The following is a 22,112-nucleotide window of genomic DNA, read 5'->3' on the forward strand; positions in this document are numbered from 1 at the left end:
AGGACACCTTTCGTGGGAGCGTATTGTGGACAAGGCCTTGGACCACGCCGAAACACCGGAACTTTAGTGCCCACAGCTCACCGTGATTTACCGCATCATTGTCTTGATGGTGGACACTTAAGTTTTCTCCATTTTCCACTGTCAGAAAGGGTGTCTGACTGGCATACTTCTTATACAAACATTCCTGTGATCTTGTATGAGTATTATTTTCGTTAAGTTTTCTGGAAATTTAGTCCTTGGATGTGACAACTACATAAATCACAGGCTCCTTTCAAGTGAATCTAGAAATTCCTTCTCCTGTGGGGCATGAAAAGATGTAGAATAACTTATGTAACCAATTCTCTATCGCTGGATATGATTTCACTTCAGCTTTTCTTCTCACCATTGTAAACAGTGCTGTGTAAATGCTCTGATAAGTACATCTTTTTGAACTGAATTTTTCTAAATGAAACGATTCCAAAATGTGGAGTTCAGCCTGTGTGTACACACGTTTTTCAGAGTTTACATATCCATTGACATGTCATCCTCCAAAAGATCGCTCACAGTTTGTTCTCTCAAAGATGGACACTAGCTAGAATATCTTTTAAAAATATGTGCCAATATGATGAGCAAAAGTACTTTTTCATTGTTTTAATTTGCACTTGATGACCAGTGAGGTATTGAGCATTTTTCACTCATTAGCCATCTGACTTTTAAAAAGTGAATGATCTCTTTTGTCCTTTGCACACATTTAAGTGAGGCAGCTTCTTGTTGCTTTGTGACAGCTCTATGTATATTATGAACATTAACCCCTTGTCTTCATCAACATGTATCAGAGAGCTTTTCCTTGTCATTTTTTGCCTTTCATTTTGTTCAGTAGGTTCATTTTTGTTGTGGCCCAAAATAATCTTAAGATTGTAAATGTCTTCTTTTTGGGTTTTATTCCTGATATTATTCTTAGAAATACTTTCTTATAATGGTATAAATTTCTTCTGTAGGTTTTTTTAATCTCTAAGATGGAGATGATGATGGTACTTGTTATAATGAAGAGAAGTTGAATTAATATGAGCAAAGAATTATATTCGCTGTTATTAGTACTTTCTAATATTCACATCACATTCTGTAATTTTTCTTGCGGTCATTATGACTGGAATAGAATTTGTTTTTTCCAGGGGATTCTCTGATTGTCCCAAGACAATTATTGAATTCCTACTTTGCTTTTTAACTTGAAATCCCACCTGTAAAGAATACTTATGTACACTAGAGTCTCTTTTTGAGCTCATGGTTTATTTTTATCAATCTTACTTTTTTACACTAGCACTATATCTTACATATTGTAAACATTTATTTAATATCTGACAGTGCGATTTTTTGATTCTCTTTTCGATCCCAAATTTTCTTGGTTAGTATTATGATTTTATTATTCCTGAAGAATTCTAATATAATTTTTCAAGTTAAAAAAAAAAGAAGTGCTGTCGTGGGATTTTTTAGTACTTTTGAATTATCTTTAGGAGAACGTACATTTTTACAAAACTGCTTTCCTCCATATAAAATGTTGATGTCTCTACTTTCACACCTCTTACTTTACCCCACAGTACAGTCCTGTACTTCCACCATGTACAACGTGGGCATTGTTTTTGAGTTTATTCCAGATTATTGTTGATGTTTTTGTTAATTATTTAAGTCAGAATTTTTTGCTGTTGTATATTTTAACTGTTAAAACTGACACCTAGGAAGGCAGATTCGGTTTGTAAATACTCACTTTGTAACTTCTCATTTAAAATTGTAAGTATTAAGTACTTGTTACAGAATCCTTTCTTTTCTGTTTTTAAAAATTTGTTTCCAAGATTCTCAAAATGGTCATAGCTAAGTAGTATAGGTGGGGACAGAGATGGAGAGAGGTAGTGTGGCTCATGTACAAACTGTGAGCACGTTCATGGCTGTGTTTACACTGGAAAAGCCGCTGAAGAGTCCAGGATAAAACAGGGGTGGCTTTGTATGCAGTTGAAAGCCAGCTTTCTTGCCTGGTGAAGCCTGGTGGGCGTGACAGGTAGATGATCAAGGTCGAATGGAGGTTATTGGCTGCACAGAGCGCTGTGTCTGAGAACTGGAGAATATCGCCATGGGAAATGCTTGGTGCCAGGAACAAAGCAGAGGAGCTGGGGACCCTGTGTGTTAAGGAATTTCCAGCCCTCAGAGTGGGAAGATCAGACTCTGCATTCAGATCTGAGTTTGAACTCATCCTCTTTAGTTTACTTGTCCTCTGACTTTTGTCAAGCTATATACCCTCTTTCACTTCCTGTTTTCTTATCTCTCAAAATAGGAGAATTACAGCCTGCTGCTAGATTGTTTGATCAGGTTAAATAATTAGTGTCTATAAGATGCCACGTACAGTCACAAGCTCAGTGAGAAATGGGCTGTCACCTGTTCTTCTGCAACTCAGTGCTTGACAAGACATGTGGGAAAGCCAGTCCCTAATTTGTGTGTGATGCAAGCAGGAACAAAATTAATGTCTTGCCTTTCCCTAGCAGTATACTTACAGCTTTGCTTCATTTACTTCTTTCCTCCTTTCCTTTCCCCTTTCCCATCCTCCACCAAAAGATCCTGAGACTCTCTCAGAATAGTAGATTCAAATTACTTTAAAGGTTGGCTCATCCTCATGAAATGATAGTAACATAAAAAAAAATCTGTGCACATCCCAGAATACATTGTATTTGATTTACACACACACGTGTGCACACATACACACACACAATCAGGCTACCTTCCACTTGCAGAGGGATAAGGACCACTTTTTCTGAGTTTTCACTCACTGAGCTTGAGAACAATGTCTCTTACACAGACTTTCACCAGGCTTCGTGCATGGTGTTTTTAATTGAATTTCGGCTTTGTGGCCATAGATATAGTCTCCTAATAGAAGAGAGAAAGTGGAGACATAGACATTCCGCTGAGATATTGGTGTCATCATATTTTAGTTGGAAAGGACTTAAGACAGCATAGAGTCGTAATATTATATGGGTGAGAATCCATGATGTTGTAACTTGGACAAGAACATGGACCTTCTGCCGTCTTGTCCACAAAGGTGAAGAGGCAACTGGGCAGGGGATGGTAGGGATCCTTCTTGCTTGAGTTCCATGTTCTTGCTAGTTTTCATTGCTCAGTTGCCTTTAGTTTATGTCCATGAGGCCTCTCATGGGAAGGTCACTCTGTCCTGATAGATTGAGTTTCTTATCAGCAAAAAGCTCTCGACCCACTCATATTTCCCAGAGTTTTCTGCTGACCTGCTGACACTTTATATAATTGAGACCTAAGAAACTACTGAATATAAAATCCTTATTGTTATTGTTTGCCCTCGAGTTCCATAGGAAGGGGTGCTGTCTCAGGCTGTCTAAAGCCAGATCTGAACAAAGATAGGGTGACAGGCTGTGCTGCTGGTCCTCCACAGTTGAAGGGGATTTCCAACTTAGCTTTATATTCAAGGCAGATGAGTTCAAATCTTGCCTTTACCAGTTATTATCTTTGTGAATTTGGGGAGAAACTGTACTTTTTTGTGTCCAAATTTGTTTATCTGTAAGTAAGTTCAGTATTTATTTTAAGGTTTCTGTTTTAGAATTGAATGAGCTAATACTCTCATTTATACCTAAAATAGTGATCTCATGGTTCTATGCTGGTGCCTTGGTAGTTGATTACTAAGGGACTCCGCAGTGAGATTGGGGATGGGGGACCCTGGATAATAGAGCTTATATTCCAGGATATGCTTGTAAAAGACTGGATGTGCAGTGGATTTTTAGTAAATATCTACTCCTTTCCTAATCTGCATTGATTGTGTATATATCTTTATACTAATATATGAACAATTTTTATTGCAATTTAAATATCTTTGTAGTATTTACAATATCTAGTTATAAAAATACGTGAAATAAAAAGATTTGAATTTATTTTCTTTTCAATAAGCAAAACAAAATAAAATAGAAAAGAAAAAGTTTTGAAGGAGTAGAAATAATTTTATTTCTGTGGAATCAATTCCTTGTAATAGGTTTTTTGTTCATGTTGTTAAAAAGCATATAAAATTGATAGGTTGTGAAATACTGGAAATGAGGAAACAGTGGAGACATACTACCTCTAAGGCAGTCAATTTGTTACCAAGTCCAAACTCGTTCTGCTTGCTGCATGACAGGCCAATTAATCAGGAGATGAGATGTTGGAGTAAGGAAAAGAGACTTTATTTGTAAAGCTGGCAGACCCAGAAAATGGCATATTGTTATCCAGTAGAACTCTCTTCCCCAGGGCAGAATTCAGTCTCCTTTTATACTAAAAAGTGGCGGGGATGTGGCTGGTTGTTGCAAACTTCTTGCTGTATGAATTGTTTGTCCTTGAAATCCTTTGTTCCTGCAGCTGTCCATGTGGGTCAAATTATGGTGCCCCTGTAAAACCTCCAAAAAAAAGAAAGGTTATTCACTATTTTACAACTTGCCATCTATACATAAGTGTAGAAGAGCAAATATCCTTAAAGATCAGAGCCCGGAGAATAGACCCTCCTGGATATTTCAGGCTAAAGGCAACTTTCTTTTACAAAAGGTGCAGAGATAGCAAGTCTGAGCCTAGAAAACAAGGTACAGGATTAAAGCCAAATGAACACATCTAACATGGAGTGAAATTTGTTCTTTCTATTACAATTTCTTTTTCTCCCTCATAAATAATTTTAGTAAGAAACATGAGCAATTTTTTTATTTTTGCTTCTTAATAAAGGACTACAACTACAATTTAGTGAGCAGGGATGCTGTGCGTGCCTTGGTGTCACAGCAAACTCTTGTTGGTGGTGGTCGACCCTGCAACATGCCTGATGCCCCATGAGTGTTGGTGAGGGTCCCCCTAACCAGGGGCTCTATTCAGGAACCACCATATGCGCGTTGACCTCTGGCACCTCTTTTTCAGCTGCAGGAAATTTTTTCAGATTCTATGATAGAAAAATCACTCCAGCTAGGGATAATCAGGGAATAAAGGAAGAGGAAAAGGGCTTGAAGTAGAGTAGAAGAGAAAGACAGAAGCTCAGGGAGCCTGGGGGCTTGGCAGCACTGCCTCGGGAGAGAGAGGAGCAGAGGTGTGGATGGGACCGGCTACGGAACCAGCTCCTGCAGCTTTCCCTGCACCCAAGCCACACAGCTTTTAATAGGGCCCAGGACTCTCTCCTGGCTGGATGTCACCCTGGGCAGAACCTTGAGAATCGAAGGTAAGGGGTGGGCAGCACTCACCTAGGGGGTCACTGAGAACTTTGGTCAAGTCCACATTGACTTTTCCAGTCATGTGCCTTCACCTGTTCTTTATCTCAGGATCTGAGAAGCAGGAGCAAGGAACTCAGGGAGAGATCCAGGAAGATATCTGACTGTGTTAAGAGACGACAGTCACAGTGACACTGGGAGCGAAGACACTTGCAGCAAAGTAAAATAACTTCACAACTATTGCATCAGAGCTGCATGTGTGAGAGAGCCTAAGCCTGTCTCAGAGTGCAGGGGACAAGCGGAATGGAATGGTAAAATTAACAATGACAATTGAAATTTTGTTAAATAGCCTGCTACTTTTAATTTTATCACTTCAATGTGCATTTATAGGTTCACACAACCCCACCAGCCCCTCTTGCCCCCATGGGGGATGGGATTTCTCAAGCACAGTGCCCCTCCTGCTTGCTTGGGCCACGCTGTGGGTCCTCACCTGGGGCCAGACTGCTACAGTACACTGAGTCCCCGAGGCACGGCCTGGGATACATGACAGGAACAACTGTGCTCTTGGCTGAGGGCCTCCATTTCCCCCTGCAGTGTAAGAATGCCGGTGACTCAGTTAGAAGCATGCATCCAAGCCGTCCTTCCGTGTCATCACCATCTAGAAGCGGTGCCTGAATCTTCTGAATTTCTGCAGAATGTGGTTTACAATCACCTTGAACAAGTGAGTGTGTGTCCTCTTTCAAGTGGAGGAGTTACTGCCGTTTTCCTGGAACTTACTCACCACTAGTCCATCTGATTTTTCTGTGCTAGGATTCAGTATGGCCTGCTAATAACTCTGCAGTCAGATCTAGAAACCCTGATGAAGAGGATTATTTATTTTCTTTCTTTATATGATAGTATTTTACTTTCAAATTTCTGAGTTTTCAGTTCTTGGAGGAATTTTTTCGGGGGTTGGAGAAACAACTTTGCTCTTACCATCTTTGTGACCTGTTGCTATATGCGTCTCACCTGTCTTCTGTCACTTGTGAGGCGGTACTATTTTTGACCCTGTCCGGGTTGTTCATATTTTAAAACATAAAATCTGTAAAAGTACAGTCCCTTTTACTCCGAAGACATTCCACAAATACTCCTTTAATCTGGGTATGGTTTTAAGAAGACACAATAATTAGAATATATACTTGCAGGTTGCCAGTGCAAAATCCCCAAATTAATAGTCAAGCTCAACATCTAAAATCTTTCTAATCTACCATGGATTTGTATGGATAAGTGAAGTAGTTTGCTAAGAACTCAATCCTCCCAAGCTGATGCTCTGCCAGATGGTGGAGCCGAGGGACGAGGGTGTGTCCTGCCCTTCCTGAGCTGACAGTTTCATGGCAAAGACCTTCACCAGGTGAAGAAATTGAAGTTTCTTCTAAGAACAGTGGGTCTGAAATGAGTCCAAAAGCGTGGGAGAGACACAATCACATTTGTCTCAAGTAGGGGAGAGTGGCTGTGGGGCCACTTGGGAGACTCATGAGTCCAGGTGGACAGTGTTGTTGGCTTCCACTTGAGCGGTGGGACGGTCAGTGGGTAAAAGCGAACAGATTGAAGGCATGTTTAGATGGTAAAGAGGAAAGGATCAATGATTTCTGTGAAGGTAGGATGGAGTAAGGCCCAGGTTTCTGGGTGGATTAATGAGTTAAATAATGGTCCTGCTGTGTTCTGAGGAGGGAAACAGCAGAGGGAGTTCTGGGGGAAAACTGATGAGTTCAGCTGTGGGTAAAGTGAAAGGCTGTTAGATGTGTGGTCTGGGAGCTCTGGTGAGAGCCAGTAGTGAGTAGGGGGCGGGGAGAGAGACTTTCAAATCATTTTGTCTTGTGAAAATACATACAAGAATGAGTAATGACACAACCCCTGTATATTCTGGATTTAAAACCCAGTAACATTTTGCTATATTGACTGCAGGGGTTCTTAATTTTTTAATAGAAATAAAATAAATAGAAACAAAATAGTGGAGTTAATGAATATCTTAGAGTTGATGTGTGTCCTTGTATGTATTTTCATACCTCATCTGTTTATAAACATAATCTACAAAAAGTTAACTTGCTTAGCATTAGAGTTAAACAGAGGGACGTGACACACTCTGTTGGTGGTTCAAGGTGATTTCTTGGGCAAATTATGTAGCCTCTCTGTGCCTTAGTTGCATCTTCTGTGACTGCCCCCGTGCCCCTCATCACAGCTGATTTCCTAGACTAGATGTTGGGAGGGAGGCTGCTGAAGGGAGTAAGAGGTGGCAACTGCTAGGGTCACTGAAGAGAGAGACAAAAACAGATTAAAGCCAAGAAACTGAGTGCTAATACCCTCAAAGGAGAAAGAATCCCTCAGTTTTTTGAGCCACTTAGCCTAAGAGAAAGAAAATCATGTGGATCCAAAGCTCTTGAGCATATGAGTATTGTGGGTGGGAGGGTTTCATCAGAAAAGGGTTGAGAAAGGCCTTTTGGTTTCCCTTTACGTTTCCAGTAAGGATGAGGTGCAGAAGAAAAACCACCCGTTTCACAGTTGAAGGTGCTGTTTTGTGCGAAACTGACCGAAGGTTGGAAACCATTCATCAGTGGTGCTGGCAAAAGAAGAGACTTCTGGATTGGGTGGGGCACTTGCTGTGACTTCCAGGTAACCTGCTGGCTGGGGGCTGTGAGGCGGGCAGCAGGTTTGCAGTGTGACCTGGGTATAATCCCTGGCAGTGAGGCTGCTGATCTGACTAGCAGAGCTGGGCAGACACCGTCCTAACGGGGCTGCTCGGGATGAGGCCTGGGACACCTGCCATGCTGAGGGCGAGAGGAGAGCTCCCCTGAGGTTGTGTCCCTGTGAAAATTAGAAACGTCCTCCTGCAGGGGAGGAAGAGCCTCTGAGCAGCGGGCCGGATGCACAGGCAAGACCAGCCTGAGCACGGAGATTTCAGGAAGCCGGAATTCATACAGGCCCGAACAGCCTTGTTCCTGAGAAACTGGAGGGAAAAGATGCTGCAAATGCAGGCTAAGTTCAGACACTATTGTGTGTCATGAGTGATAGGAAAAGACTGTTCAGGCAGCCACGAGAGAACCCTGTGGTTGTCCCAGTTGGGCGTCACACAGGAGGAAGGAGCAGAGTTATATACTTTGCCACTTATTAGCTGTGTGACTTTGAGCAATATCACCCCACTTCTCTCTATATATATCTACATCTGTAAAGAGACACAGTGACAAGCTCGTGTCATCAGAATGCTTTGTTTAGCTCTGATCCCCTTTGTCCAGTCCTGTCAGTGCTGCCCTGCAAGGTTCTGCAGCGGCTGCTCTTGCCCTGTGATGGGAGGGCATAAGAGGGCATTGTAGCACCCGAGGGCAGAAAGGGGTTGCTTTAAAAGCAGACATGTAGCCTCCTGCAGCTGCAGACCTGCAGGCAGTTTGGTTCATGGTCGTGGAGAGGACTTTGGAGGCCTTAGCGTCGTCTTAAGACTTGTTTTCCCTTGGGAACCTGATTTGCCTTTGCAGATTAATGTTGAAGATTTGGGCTTCTGGCAAAGCTGTTTTCAGAGATGGGTATATACGTAAAATATCATATGAAATAAAATGATTTATTTAACGTGAGCGACTTTGCAGCTGTTGGGAAGAGCTGTGTTGGCCTGGTCTCCACGGAGGACACCAAGGGTCAGCAGAGCGTGCGGGAGGGAAGGCAGCCTGCAGTGCTTCTGCGGGGGGTTCTCCCCAGCATGGTGCTCTGCTGAGTTGACTCTTCTCTGAGTTTGGTTGCCAGAGGAGCAGACAGCAAAGTAATGAGTTCTGGAGGGATTGTATAATGACAGAAAGAAATAGGAACCTGGAGATTTTCTGGACTAAAACACGCTTTTGGTTCCTGATTCAGTGTGTTCCATTACAGAATTGATGAGTTGTGTCTATTCTGGGACTTCATTGAAATAAACGTTCAGCCTAAATATTAAGGGATTTGTTTTATTTGGCTGGAGGACTCGAGCCGGGATGACAGCCTCTCAGATCACTCTGAGGGACTGCTCCCAAGAGGTAGGGGAGGAGCTAGGATAAATAGAATCTTTACAACAAAGATCAGGTAATTGGAACAATAAAATATTGCTTGTTATCTAAAGAAAACCAGATATCTCAAGTTCAAGTATTTAGTGGTTTTCTATGTATGGTGGGAAGCAAACATTTGGGTCATTGAATTCATTCCTTTGGCAAGCCCCTGGCTATCTAGGGCCAGTATCCTGTCCTTTCTTACTCTGAGTCTGCTCAGAGGGCACCACTGTGAGTGGCTGAGAGGCCGGGCTGTAGGCATGTACTCGCTGGGGGTTGGCAGCAGCCGCTGATGACTCGGATTCAGCATTCTTTGTTTACTGTCATGGTTGCAGTATTTTCATGCACATTGTAGTATTTTCATTCACAGTGTTCCCCCTTGGTCCTAAATTCGACCAATATTTTGAGAGACATTTCATGACCAATTTTGTCCCACGTTGCTAGGATGGCTCATTCCTAGTTCAGGTGAAGAATCTTCTGAGTTGCCATTCAAGGTGTTAGTTTTTTTTTATCAGGCCCTGTTGATACTAAAAGTTCTCTGGATCACCTGTCTTACTACTCTATTATGATCCAAGAAGTGTTTAACCTTCTTTGCTCATTCCCATACCTAGAATCACACTATTATATTTATTTTATTCAGGGTTATAAATTTTATCTGTTTCTTCAAGATGTTTAGCCATCATCAATCTTGTGGGCCTAGTTACACATTGGGAAATGTAATAGACAACAATTTTATAAAATAGACAGGATATAAGTAATACAGCTAGTAACGTTAATAAAGTCACGAGTAAGAATTTAATAGTCGAGAAGTTGTATTTTTGGGTTAAAATTTTGCTTGTGTTTCTGAGTTTGATCCTATGAGAAAGTTCATATTTATGGTCAGGGTCAGAGCAGGTATTAATTGGCCAGTTGAAATCTCCCACCTTGTAAGATCAACAGTGGCCTAAACAGAAGTATAATTTCTTTTTAGAATAATGTTTCTGAGGGCTACCTAGTAGAGCCTTGTATTAGGGAAACCCACCAAGGTAACACAGAAGTACTAGACATAGGTAATTTATCATAAACTTAACAATTGGAGTAGTTCATAATCAAAGGTTGGAGAAATTATCAAAGTAATTGGTATACAGTCCTGGTCCGGTGTCTTGGGTCAGCAGTCTAGCTCAGATGTCGTCTTCTTCTCATCCTGGTATGGAAGCTTTTTCTCCATTTGGGCATTGTTTTAAGGTGAGCAGCGCTCTATAGGCCAGTGCACTGCAGGGGCTGTTTCAGATAGGAAATGAATCCGAGACTCCGTTTCCTTCAGCTTTGGTGTGTATGGTCTAGTTAAGAGTATCTGAAAAAGGGTCTTTCCATTCAGGTTGGAGACAGTTCTTTAAGTCATGCCTGTTGCAGTATGTATAATCCCCTGGCTGCAGGTCATGGGGCATTGGAATTTTACCCAAGGATAGATTACTGAGCTTCAGAATCAAACCTAGAGTATTCTTTTCATAATTCAATTAAACCGTACAGCAGTGTGACATAACAGCAAGGAATGATCTGGGAAGTGTCTTAGTAAATATGGACCTCAATTAACAAAACTAGAATTTAATATCGACTAAAATATAATTTTTTTCTCTCTAAAGTTACCCTCAGTTTTCTCAAATATAGCCAAATCAAGATTAATTTCTTTACAAATTAAATCTGATTATTTGATCATATAGGCTTTTTAAATTGACTGTGTTGGAAGTTTTAATACGGAGTCTCAGGGTAGAATGTTAATAAGGTTTTCTAAGGCCAAGAAAGCCACGTCAAGGCTTTTCATGGATTTTTGCCTTACAGATTTAGGTAAATTCTTTTCTCTTTAAAATCTTTAAAATACCTTTATACTCCTATATCTCTTAGGAGATGATCTCCCTAATTTGTCTGATAGAGCCACTGGGGACCTAAGTGTTTTTAGTCTCTTGAGGGATCAGATAGAGAGAAAAGATAACTGTTCCAAGTCTGTATACATAGTTATAATTTATCAAATTGCTGTGAACCATAACTAGCTTAAGGAGAAGAGATTCTTTATGTCTGGGAAACAGGTTAAAAGGCAGTAGTATTTCAAACAATATCAAAAATTATAACCATATTCAGCTGGTTAATCAGTCCCATGTAACTAATTCTTTTAATGAGAGTTTTCATTAGAACTTTAAAATTTCTTACCCAGTTTAGTTCAGTGCTGTAGTTTGAAATTTATTAGAAATCAGTAAATCTCCTTGAAGAGAAAGCATTTTGCAAAACCATCAGAAGAAAACAGTTAACTGTCTATAAATGACAAAAGATTTAAAAGCATGGTTAAACACCGTTACACTATAATCAATAAAGAAACCTGTTCACTATACCCATAATTATCACTGGTAACATTTCAGATAAACCAGAATTTTAGGGAGTCCATATAATTTCTACAATACCTATATTAATAATATTTCTCATTCAATATAACCTTAGAAGTTTTATGATTCATTTGACAATTCCATGTTATTTAAAATGCCAAATGAAACTTTATAGTTAAAAATCTCTCTTTGGGATGTTTCAGGGGCCTTCTGTAGCATCCCAAACTTAACTGGAGATTAAAAGAATTTTAATTAATTAAATTAATTTTTATTTAATTAATTAGAATTTTATATTTGGGGAGCTTTTTGAAAGATTTCAGAACACTTGATCAGATAAACATATAGATCACTGTAATGTAGTACTAATTCATTAACAAGAAAATATGTCAAATGTAAAGGCAGAACAGATCAGCTAAGTGGTATAAGAAGTTTTACAATCTGTTACTGAAGGTGGATTAATATTTTAAGAAAATTTTTTCCTCTTAACAGAGAGAAAACCAAATCTAATCTTGTTCCAGCTAACTTCTAAGATTCATTTACGTTGCCCAATTTGATTCTAAACTTAGCCAATTCTGACCACGTACAAAACTTTCCTCAGGGTTCCTTTTCCACAAGCCTTCCACAGCTTTCTATACTTATATTAGTGTGTCCCTTATTTTGTCTTCCATTCAGAGGTAACCAGCTTCAGGAGAAAGTCACTATTTTTCATTAACAAAGTATTATTCCATTCTTACATCTTCCTTTACGCATTTATATTACTTTCCTAGGATACTGAGATCATTCCCTTACTAATAGAGACTATTTCTGTGTGACACCAACCATTTATTAATATTTCTAAACACCTTTAGTTTCACTGTAAGAGGAAGTTAAATGTTAAGTAATTCATATTTCAATCATTTTATCTGAAAATGGCATAGATATTTAATAAAATCTTGTCATTTAACTTAATTTAGCACAACTCTAGAATTTAAAGATATCAAACATTAAGAGATTATTTTAAGCATACATTTTAAAAATATATTTTAAATATTTACCCAAAGCTCTCATCTCATTTGCATTTAATTTACTTAAAATTTTACCACAGCACATTACTGTTATTTTTTTTTTTGACAAATCTGCAACAGATATAACAGGATCTTATTTGACTTTCATTAAACCTAGGTACAGTAAAGGTATTATAGTTAAGATGGATGATTTTAAAGATGTCTATATTTATTAGAACATACTTAAACTAAACAATATCAAATATTACCTTAATATTGAATATTTTCCAATTCACATGACACTGAAAGTCAATTTGTTAAGTTTTTATTTTAAAAATACTTAATTTTTAAGCTCTTATATTTTTACATCAATTAAGCAGAGCTCTTTGACTTCGAAAATTTTTTTTTTTAGCAGTAGAAATATCTCACTTCTATAATCTGTATGCAGGCTTATAAACAGACAAAAGCTAGAGATCTCATAGCTTCACTTTAAAACTTACTTATATTTATAATAATAGTTGGAGTAAGCTGAATTTGCTTGCTCAAATCACTAAGGCTTACTATTTATGAAACAGATAATTAAGATTTCCTCACAAAGTCTGAAGGACCCGTCAGAGTTCTGAGTTCTAAAATGCCAAAAATTTCATGGCCTCAAGTTTTATTTCGTTGAGCTAATTAGGCTCAGTCCTAGGTCACTGTTTGTTGTATTTATATTTCTGATCTGCAAGAGAAAGACACTCTCTTCCAGGTCCCCAGATAACTGCTCTGTCACCCAGACCCAATTTTATCTCCTTAATTGGCATTTTTGTATCAGTGAGAAGAGCTGTAAACAAAGAATTCCATGTTTTAAAACTAAGGTTTTCTTTATTTTGTCTTCCAAAGCTTGCATAAGACATTTATTAAGGTCTCTTTTCCTTGAGTTATAAGTTAAACCCAGGGTAAACCTATTTTTTTTTTTAGCTACTCAAATTACTTTTTAGATTTACGTTATATTGGACGTCTCAAGTAACTATATTGGTTTCCTTTAATTTGTTCAATTAATATTTTCAGACGGATAGACATGTGCCCAGCCTTATAATACCAAGAAGGGGAAGCGTTTTTCCACTGAAACATATCTATCCCACAACATAAGCAAAAGGTTTATATAAAGACCATCTAAATATACCAATTTCACAAACTTTTATCTCAATTTTATTAAATCTTATACCTTTAATTTTTATATTTATTAAGTTTAATCAATAATTCTTATTTCTAGAAGGAGTGACAGAAACCATTTTTTTGTGGGTGTACATTGTATATAATTTTATAGAAGTCTCTAGGATGCCCAAGTTTCAGCCAAAGAGCTTCGGCCCTTCTCGATTTTTAATTTCATTAATTGGTCTGTTGTCCCAATCCTTGATCAAGTATTTCAGTCTACATATAAATATATTTTAAACTGTGGTAAATAAAACGGACTTGTTTGAACTTTAATGTTGGGGGGGAGTAGGTGAACTCTTTGGCCCTTTTTTTTTAACTTTACATAGTGTAGTATCAAAACCCTGTATGTAAATCCAAAAATGTCCATTTTATTTATCTCATTCAAAATAACCATATAAAAATATTTATCCTTTTGGGATAAGCCACTTATCTGTTTTTTTGACATTTTTACAATCCTTTTTCCAGTTATTCAACCTAATTAACATTAATTATACTAAGTTTTTATTAGCATCTCTAGAAACATTTATCAGAAAGGAAAAACAAAAATGTAGCTTTTCAAACCAGTTATATTTTTATATCTGAGTTCTTAGGTTAACCATTAGATATATTTTTCTGCATTTAAACTTTATTTTAATAGGTACCAATAAAACAGCCGTTTATAATGAGATCTCTTTAAACTTTCACCAATTAAAAAGTTTTTCCAAATTAAAAAATCCATCATATGGCCATCAATTTATATATATATAAATATATATATATATATATATATATATATATATATATATATATACATATATAGTGATTTTAAACCAATAAGATGAAGAGGCCCTTCCACATGAGAGTCGGGGTGTTGCCTAAATAAAATTCAAAGGTTTACTCTCCAAAAGCTTAAAGCCTTCGTGGTCCAGGCTGATGCAACAAAGTTTAAGATGGCAAAATATCTGAAAATTGGTACAATCAAAGAATTGCTTAGAATCCCAATTTATTTGTGTGGCCACCGTATGTACACAATACTTGAAACTTTTGTATGGCAGAGTCCAAGGTTTCCTTTAAAAACTAAACTAAACATATATATACTTACATGCACACACTTAAAACATCCAGAGAAAGATAAAACGTTTACATTTCAAGGACACAGGAAGAGAAATCCAAGTTCCCACTAAAGGGGATTTTGTTTTTATAAGTTCAGAATGCCAAAAAATGTTTTTATCAGGCCTGGTTATTTCCAGAGTGAGTTTTTTTTTTTTTTCTTATTCCCGATTAATGTTGTAAGTTTTGTATGTACATAAATCTGGCTGGGGTTTTACTTGGAGACTGGCAATCTGTCATTCTTTTTCTTTTCTTTTCTGTTCTTTATTTTTTTTTTTTTTTGAAAGTTCTATTCCCCATTGTAAGGTCGGGTTCTCAGAATAAATTTGCTAGTAAGATTTCCCACAGGGACAACTCTGTGGCATGAAGTCTTTGTGTCTACCACTCCTGGAAGATTCCCTGTCACCCGAGAAAGCTGTTACCAGCCAGGAGGATGGTCCAAAATTTGGAGTTGAAAGTTTCCTCATAAGAGTTTTACTTTTATCCTGAAAAATTCAATGGAGGTAACCAAATTGAGGAAAACATTAGACCAGCCTCTTACCTAACCACTCAGTCCTGAACCCAGTGTCTTTCAACTTGGACCCACTCGGGATGTCTCCACTGGGTGGGTAATTCACCTCAGTTTCTTTCAACTGGAGGGCCACGTACCTGGATACACCGCCAGATAAAACTTAGGATCATCAACCAATATGTGAGATCTGAGAACCAGGAGAGACTCAGCCAAATTCATCTGGACCCCCCGAGGAGGCGGATGAGCACAAAGGGCCACTGCTGGTACCAAGGCTCTGGTTACTTGGAGAGTTCAAGTGGAGAGAAATCTGCTGTGGTGCTTCATGGTGTCCAAAACTGTTGACTGAAATAAACGTGCAGCCTAAAAGTTAAGAGTTATGTTTTATTTGGCGGGAGGACTCGAGCCAGGATGACCGTCTCTCAGAACTCTCTGAGGGACTGCTCCCAAGAGGTTGAGGAAGAGCTAGGATATATAGGAGCTTTACAACAAAGACCAGGTTGTTGGAACAATAAAAGATTACTTGTTATCTAAAGAAAGCCAGGTATCTCAAGTTCAAGAATTTAGTGATTTTGTATGAATGGGAGGAAGCAAATATTAGGACTCACTGAATTCATTTTTTAGACAAGCACCTAGCTATCTCGGGCCAGTAGCCCGTCCTTTCTTATTCTGAGTCTGCTCAGAGGGCACCATTGTGAGTTGCTGCAGTGGCTGGGCTGCAGGCCTGTCCTCGCCGGGGAGTGGCGGAAGCCTTTAATGACTTGGTATCAGTATTCTTTGTTTACTGACATGGTTGCAGTATTCTCATTCACATTGTAGTATTTTCGTTCACAGACCGAATATGGATAATCTGCAAACTTGGAAAGCAACCGAGATGGAATTACTGCAGATACCTTCTGCTTTAATAAGCCGTATGCAAACATAAACATGGAGGAAGCATACACTTGGATTTGGAGGTGTAGGAAAGGGATCCTGCACATTGCAGGAGAACGCAATGCAGAATTCCTTAAGTCCAACTTTCTTTACTGTAGTGGTTTCTGAGAACAGTTTATGGTAATTAAACAACATTGACAAACGGTGGCACACATTGCTTTTAAGAAATGGCCGGCTGCAAACTTTTATATTGGACAGGTGGAATTCATAGGCAAGTGGTCAGGTGGATGGGAGAGAGATGGAGCCAAGGCCTGGGCCCAGATTCCGGTTTAAATTGCCATTTCTTCACCATAGGGCCTTGGAATAGAATTCATACTCTCAACCTGTTGGTGAATCTGTGAAATGGGCATGATAATATTCATTTCTTCCTGGGATTGTTGTAAGATCTAAAGAGTATTATAGCACACATGAAGCATTTAACACCCTGGCACTTAGCAGTGTTCACTGTGTGGGGCCGCCCCGCTTAGCGTGCGTCAGAGCCGTAAAGGCAGCATTTGTCTGTTGAGGATGCACTTGTAGCCCCTTGGCTAGGTTGTGAATTTGTTGATTTCCTTTAATACTTGTAACTCTGTGTGACATGGGCAGTTATTTTCATGGACAGATGAGGAATCTCAGGGTAAAGAAGACTGTGTAATTTGCCCAAGGTCAGACCATAATTTTGGGTGCAGGGGCCTCAGTTCAGCATGGGCCCCTGGGCCTTCTGCTCTCTCCGTTCAGCACCAGAGCCAGATATGGAGTTGGCTGTTTCCCTGCCCAGAATATCCGGCAGGACCCAAGACACACCTGGCCCTGTGCTGCTTGAGCAAAAACTCCGGAGGAGAGGGAGTTACAAAAGGGATAAACATAAACACATACGACAGCAAACTGTGATCAGCTCTGAGAAGGAAAGGAACACGTCTCGCCGTGCAGAGCTGGGAGCTTTCCCGTCTGGGCTGCTCTGGGGGTGTTCATCTCAGCTAAACAAGTTCTGCTGTTGCAGCAAGGCAGGAAGGCAGGGCGCGTGTGGGCAGGTAGACAGGGCCTCATTGATCGTACTCATTCCCCATTAAGCGGCAGCTTTCACGAGCACTTACCTAGTAAATATTGGCCATAATCTTCACGCAATTTGCTTGGTAGTTTTATTGACCCCAGCTTTGAGATGAGGTCATTGAAGCTGGGGAGTTTGCTGCATGCCCGTGATTACCTTGCAAATACCCCCACTGGTCTTTCAACCTAGACTGGTGTGGCTGTCATGCCCCATCCCTGTGAATGGCATCGTGTAGCTTCTCCCAAGTGGCCCAAATGACTGACATTGATATGCTTAATTCGTAGGAAATGGTATGTGGCAATAAGAGAAAAAGGTAGTAAGAAATTATTTGGAAAACAAGAAAAAAACCTATTCTTCCCCAGCTGGGGGAGCGTAACCTGTATCACCCACCCTAATCACTGCCTGTCACCTCCTCCCTGAGGATTCTGTGTTCAGAAGCCACTCTGAGCCTTGGGAGAACATTTTTCCTCATGACACTTTTGACTAGGACCCGCGACATCTCTGTCCCTGGTTAACACTCTCTTCAAAGCCGTTTAAATTTTTTGCAGGTTCCTCCACTCTGATGTAAGAATACCCTGTATAACTTCTTGATGCAGCTCCTTAATGAAGATCTTGTGATGGAAACCTAGCCAAAACTGGGATGTATGCACATAGTGACTGCAACTTCAGCACATTGTGAGTTCATAATCAGAGGGGTGGGTGACTCAGGAAAGGCTTTTTTAAGGTAACAAGGGGAAAGTGAAAGGACGCTTGCTGTGTGAGAAAGAAACATCTCGGTCACAGCCAGCAAGACACCTGTGTTCATGATGGGGTGTGGCGAGTGCAGAGTTCTCACAAAGAAAGAAGTGATGTGATGGGAGGGAGGACAGTTGGGTAATTTATTGGGGAGGAAAAAAGTGGGCTGAACATTTCCTGGTTGAACAAGAGGATTGTGACATGACGTGCTTGTATTTTGGAGAGAAGGGTTTTGTGGGGACAGGCCTAGGAGTACGCTGTATGGCTGGGGAGTCAGCACAACAGAGAAACACAGAGAACCGGGCAGACCCCAAGGCCCAAGCTGGGGGAGAGGCTGCCTGCAAATTGGAACCCTGGAAGCTGGTTCTGTCCCTTAGCTGGGGCCTCAGACCTCCCTTCACAGCCCAGTCCTGTTGATACAAGAATAAAAAACGTTGGGCATGAGAAGGGCTGTGTCCCAGGCTTTCGTTGAGCCCCTGGGATGTGCCCCACCAGATTTTGTTCTTTGACTTCATGCAGTAAAGAATTCAAGAGCAAGCCAGTGTTGAGTAAAGGTATATATATTCAGACAGATACATTGAAATGCAAGAGAAACGTCACGAGGTGTGGGGGTTTCATGCACAGATTAGAAGTAGGTACACACCCCACAGACAGAAGGTCTGTCTTCTCCAAAGAGGGACAGAGAGTGGTGACCGCGAGGTGGCGCTGTGTTGCTTGTTTTCTTGGGCTTGGTGGTTTCATATGCTAATAAGTAGAAGGACCAGCCTTAGGGCAAGGGGCTAGGATTCCCAGGGAGTTGGCCATTTCCCACCCTTTGACCTTTTGTGGCTAGCATTGGGACTGCCATGGTGCCTGGGGCATGTTATTAACCACGTTACTATTACAATGGGTGTTTACTGAATCTCAAGATCTGCTAGAAGTTAAATCTCTTCATCCTGAGCCTCAAGGCCTATTGGGGGTTGAATCCTTCACCATTTTGATGTCAATTGCTGCGGCCTTCCTTGAATGGCTGTGCTCTTCCCCCTTCCATCCTGTATCACTGTGATGACACAAAGACAGCAAAGGCCGGGCCCTAACCGTGCTCCTGCATTTAAGGGCAGGAGGTGTGGTGTGGGCTTATGATGACTCTGAGTGGTGAGAAGGATGTTTCAGATTTTCCCACGTGAGACATGGGGATTTACCAGCAGCCTCCCCAGATTTATCTCACGGGCATTATCGCTTGTGTTGTTATGGAAACAAAAGGCCAGCCAAGAAATAAGAATCACACAGAGGGTTGGAGTACTGTGATTTATTACGCTGGCGGGCTCAGAGGGGTTTCTTTTCCAAAGCTCTGAGCAACTCCAAGACGTGCACATGAGGTTTTATAGGGTTAATTACAAGTATGGGGCTATTACCCAATAAGGCTCAAACAACAAAAAGCAAGGAATCAGTACACTGAAGCTTATCAATTTGGAACAGATCACGTTACTGACAACTGTTGACCTTGGATTTTCGGGTTAGCTTATTAGCCCAGTAAACTGACACTAAACTTCAGATTTACCAGGTAGCCCAGCAAAACTTAGATCAGGAAACCGACACTTATCACACTTTGATTTGTGACTTAGCTTGTTAGCCCAGCTGGGGTTTTCCTTCAGTGTCACTTATCTTTTGAATTTTTCTTTTTTTCTTTTTTTTAATATTTAATCCAAATTTAATATCAGGGTTCTTTGGGAAAGAAATTTCTCTTTTTCTTTTCTTTGGTGATCTTTTAGGGGGGCAGTTAATTAGATGTATGAACCTGTTAGTGGAAGCCCTGGGGCTTCAACCCAGGACCCCGTGCACGCTAAGCACACGCTCTACCACCCGCCCCATCATCTTTTCTTTTTGGTTTCGCTGCCAAGAATCCTACAGCTGAATTTCTAGTCAGCCTTAACACTTGCCCTGACTTCATGGAATCCATTTTTATGAGTTTACTTCCCCCTGGTTTCATTTAAGTATTGAATCTTCATTTTCTCTTCACTCTCAGTTTTGCCTTTTTGTTGTTATGGTTGTTAAGCTGTGTTTAACAGAATTGTTTAAATTCTCTTTTAGCAAGAGGCTGAATGTAAATAAATATGTAAGCAAACAGCACAATTAAATGCTTTTATACATTCTGAGCTGTTTAGTAGTAACTTAAAAACCGAATTGAATATTAAAGTGATAGCATTTTAAAAATATTTTTTAATTTTTCATAAAAATATAGCTGATTTAAAATATGATATTAGTTTCAGGTGTACAATAGATGCTCCATTTATAGTTACTGTAAAACATTGTCTGTATTCCCTGTGTTGTAAGATACATCCCTCTAGCGTGTTTACATTACATGTTGCAGTTTGTGTAAGAAAGTTGGGTAATGCAGAGTCTGGGACGTGGCTGTGTCTGACCCAGGTTCACGCTCACCCTGCCTGTCAGAGCTCAGGCCTTCACTCCTTTCTGCAGGGGAGCGAGTGGAGGCAGCTCTCATCAGTGCTGTCACCACCCTCTGAGTGGCAGTGACAGCAGTGACTATGTGTGGACATGCAAATTGTTTTTCCAAGAGCTTTATATGCGTTTCTGCATTTAATAATTAAAGCCCTCCTGTGAGGAAGCGTTTTAAGTTTTTAATGCATAATACATTTTATTTTGATATTGATAGATTTCAAACCTCTGGAAAATTTACAGGAGTAGTACAATAAACGCTTAGATACAGTTCACTTTAAAGCGCACTATTTGGCTTTTTGTGTCTGGCTTATTTTAGCATAAAATTTCAAGGTTCATCCATAATTGTAGCCTGAATCAGTACTTTATTCTTTTTGCTTGATAATATCCTTTTCCTTTTTTTTTTCGTTTTTGGTCTATTTAAAAATATTTTCATTGAAGTCTTGTTAGTTTATAATTTTGTGTTAGTTTCTTGTGTACAGCACAACACTTCAGCTAAATAGGAACCTACCTGTATTAATTTTCATCCTCTTTTTAAACATAAGTTACTATAAGATATTAAATATATTCTCCTGTGCTATACAGTATAAACTTGCTGTTTATTCTTTACATACTCAGTATCTGCAAATCTTGAACTTCCAGTTTATTCCTTCCCACACCCTCTCCCCACTGGTAACCATAGTTTGGTTTCTATGTCTCTGTGTCTGTTTCTGTTCTGTAGATAAGTTTATTTTTTTGTTTCTTTCTATTTTTTTTTTTAGAGTCCACATGTGAGCAATCTCATATGGTATTTTCTCTTTCTGGCTTACTTCACTTAGAATGACATTCTCCAGGTCCATTGATGTTGCTGCCAATGTCATTATTTTATTATTATTTTATGGCTGAATAGTAGTCTATTGGACAAATATACTACAACCTCTTTATCCAGTCATCTCTCAGTGGACATTTCGGGTGCTTCCATGTCTTGATATTGTAAATAGTGCTGCTGTGTACATTGGGGTGTAGGTGTCTTTTTCAATTAGGGTTCCTTCTGGATATATGCCCAGGAGTGGCATTGCTGGGTCATCTGGGAGGTCAATTTTATGTCTTTAGAGGAACATCTATACACTTTTCCACAATGGCTCCACCAAACTGTATCCTCACCACAGTGTAGGTGTGTTCCCAATTCTCCGCAGACTTTCCAGTATTTATTGTCAGTGAACTTCTGAATGATGGCTATTCTGACTGGTGAGAGGTGATACTTGATTGCAGTTTTGATTTGCATTTCTCTGATAATGATATTGAATATTTTTTCATGTGGCTACTGGCCATTTGTACGTCTTCATTGGAGAAATGTTTCTTTAGGACTTCTGCCAATTTTTGAATTGAATTGTTTGTTTTTCTTTCTTATTAAGTGTAAAAGCTGTTTACATATTCTGGGAATTAAGCCCCTAGCAGTTTCATTTATTGTAAATATTTTCTCCCATTCCATAGGTTGGTTGTCTTTTTGTTTTGCTTACTGTTTCCATAGCTGTGCAAAAGCTTGTAAGTTTAATTAGATCCCTCTTGTATATTTTTGGTTGTTTTTCTATTGCTTGAGTAGACTGCTCTAGGAAAACATTGCTGAGATGTA

At 39.6% G+C, this 22,112-nt stretch overlaps 1 protein-coding gene and 1 long non-coding RNA gene across 2 annotated transcripts in view; both read left to right on the forward strand.

Annotated features, from left to right (window-relative positions):
• The window catches only part of LOC140698399 (uncharacterized), a 122,040-nt gene that overhangs the window by 25,689 nt on the left and 74,239 nt on the right, over window positions 1-22,112 (forward strand). The gene's annotated exons all lie outside the window — the stretch shown is intronic.
• LOC140698409 (uncharacterized) overlaps window positions 1,693-22,112 on the forward strand; it is a 74,418-nt gene continuing 53,998 nt past the window's right edge. The window contains exon 1 of the long non-coding RNA XR_012076194.1: window positions 1,693-1,880. This is a non-coding gene — a long non-coding RNA (uncharacterized lncRNA). The remainder of the gene's footprint in view (window positions 1,881-22,112) is intronic.

This window comes from Vicugna pacos, chromosome 9, assembly GCF_048564905.1.
Source record: "Vicugna pacos chromosome 9, VicPac4, whole genome shotgun sequence".
Taxonomy (NCBI): domain Eukaryota; kingdom Metazoa; phylum Chordata; class Mammalia; order Artiodactyla; family Camelidae; genus Vicugna; species Vicugna pacos.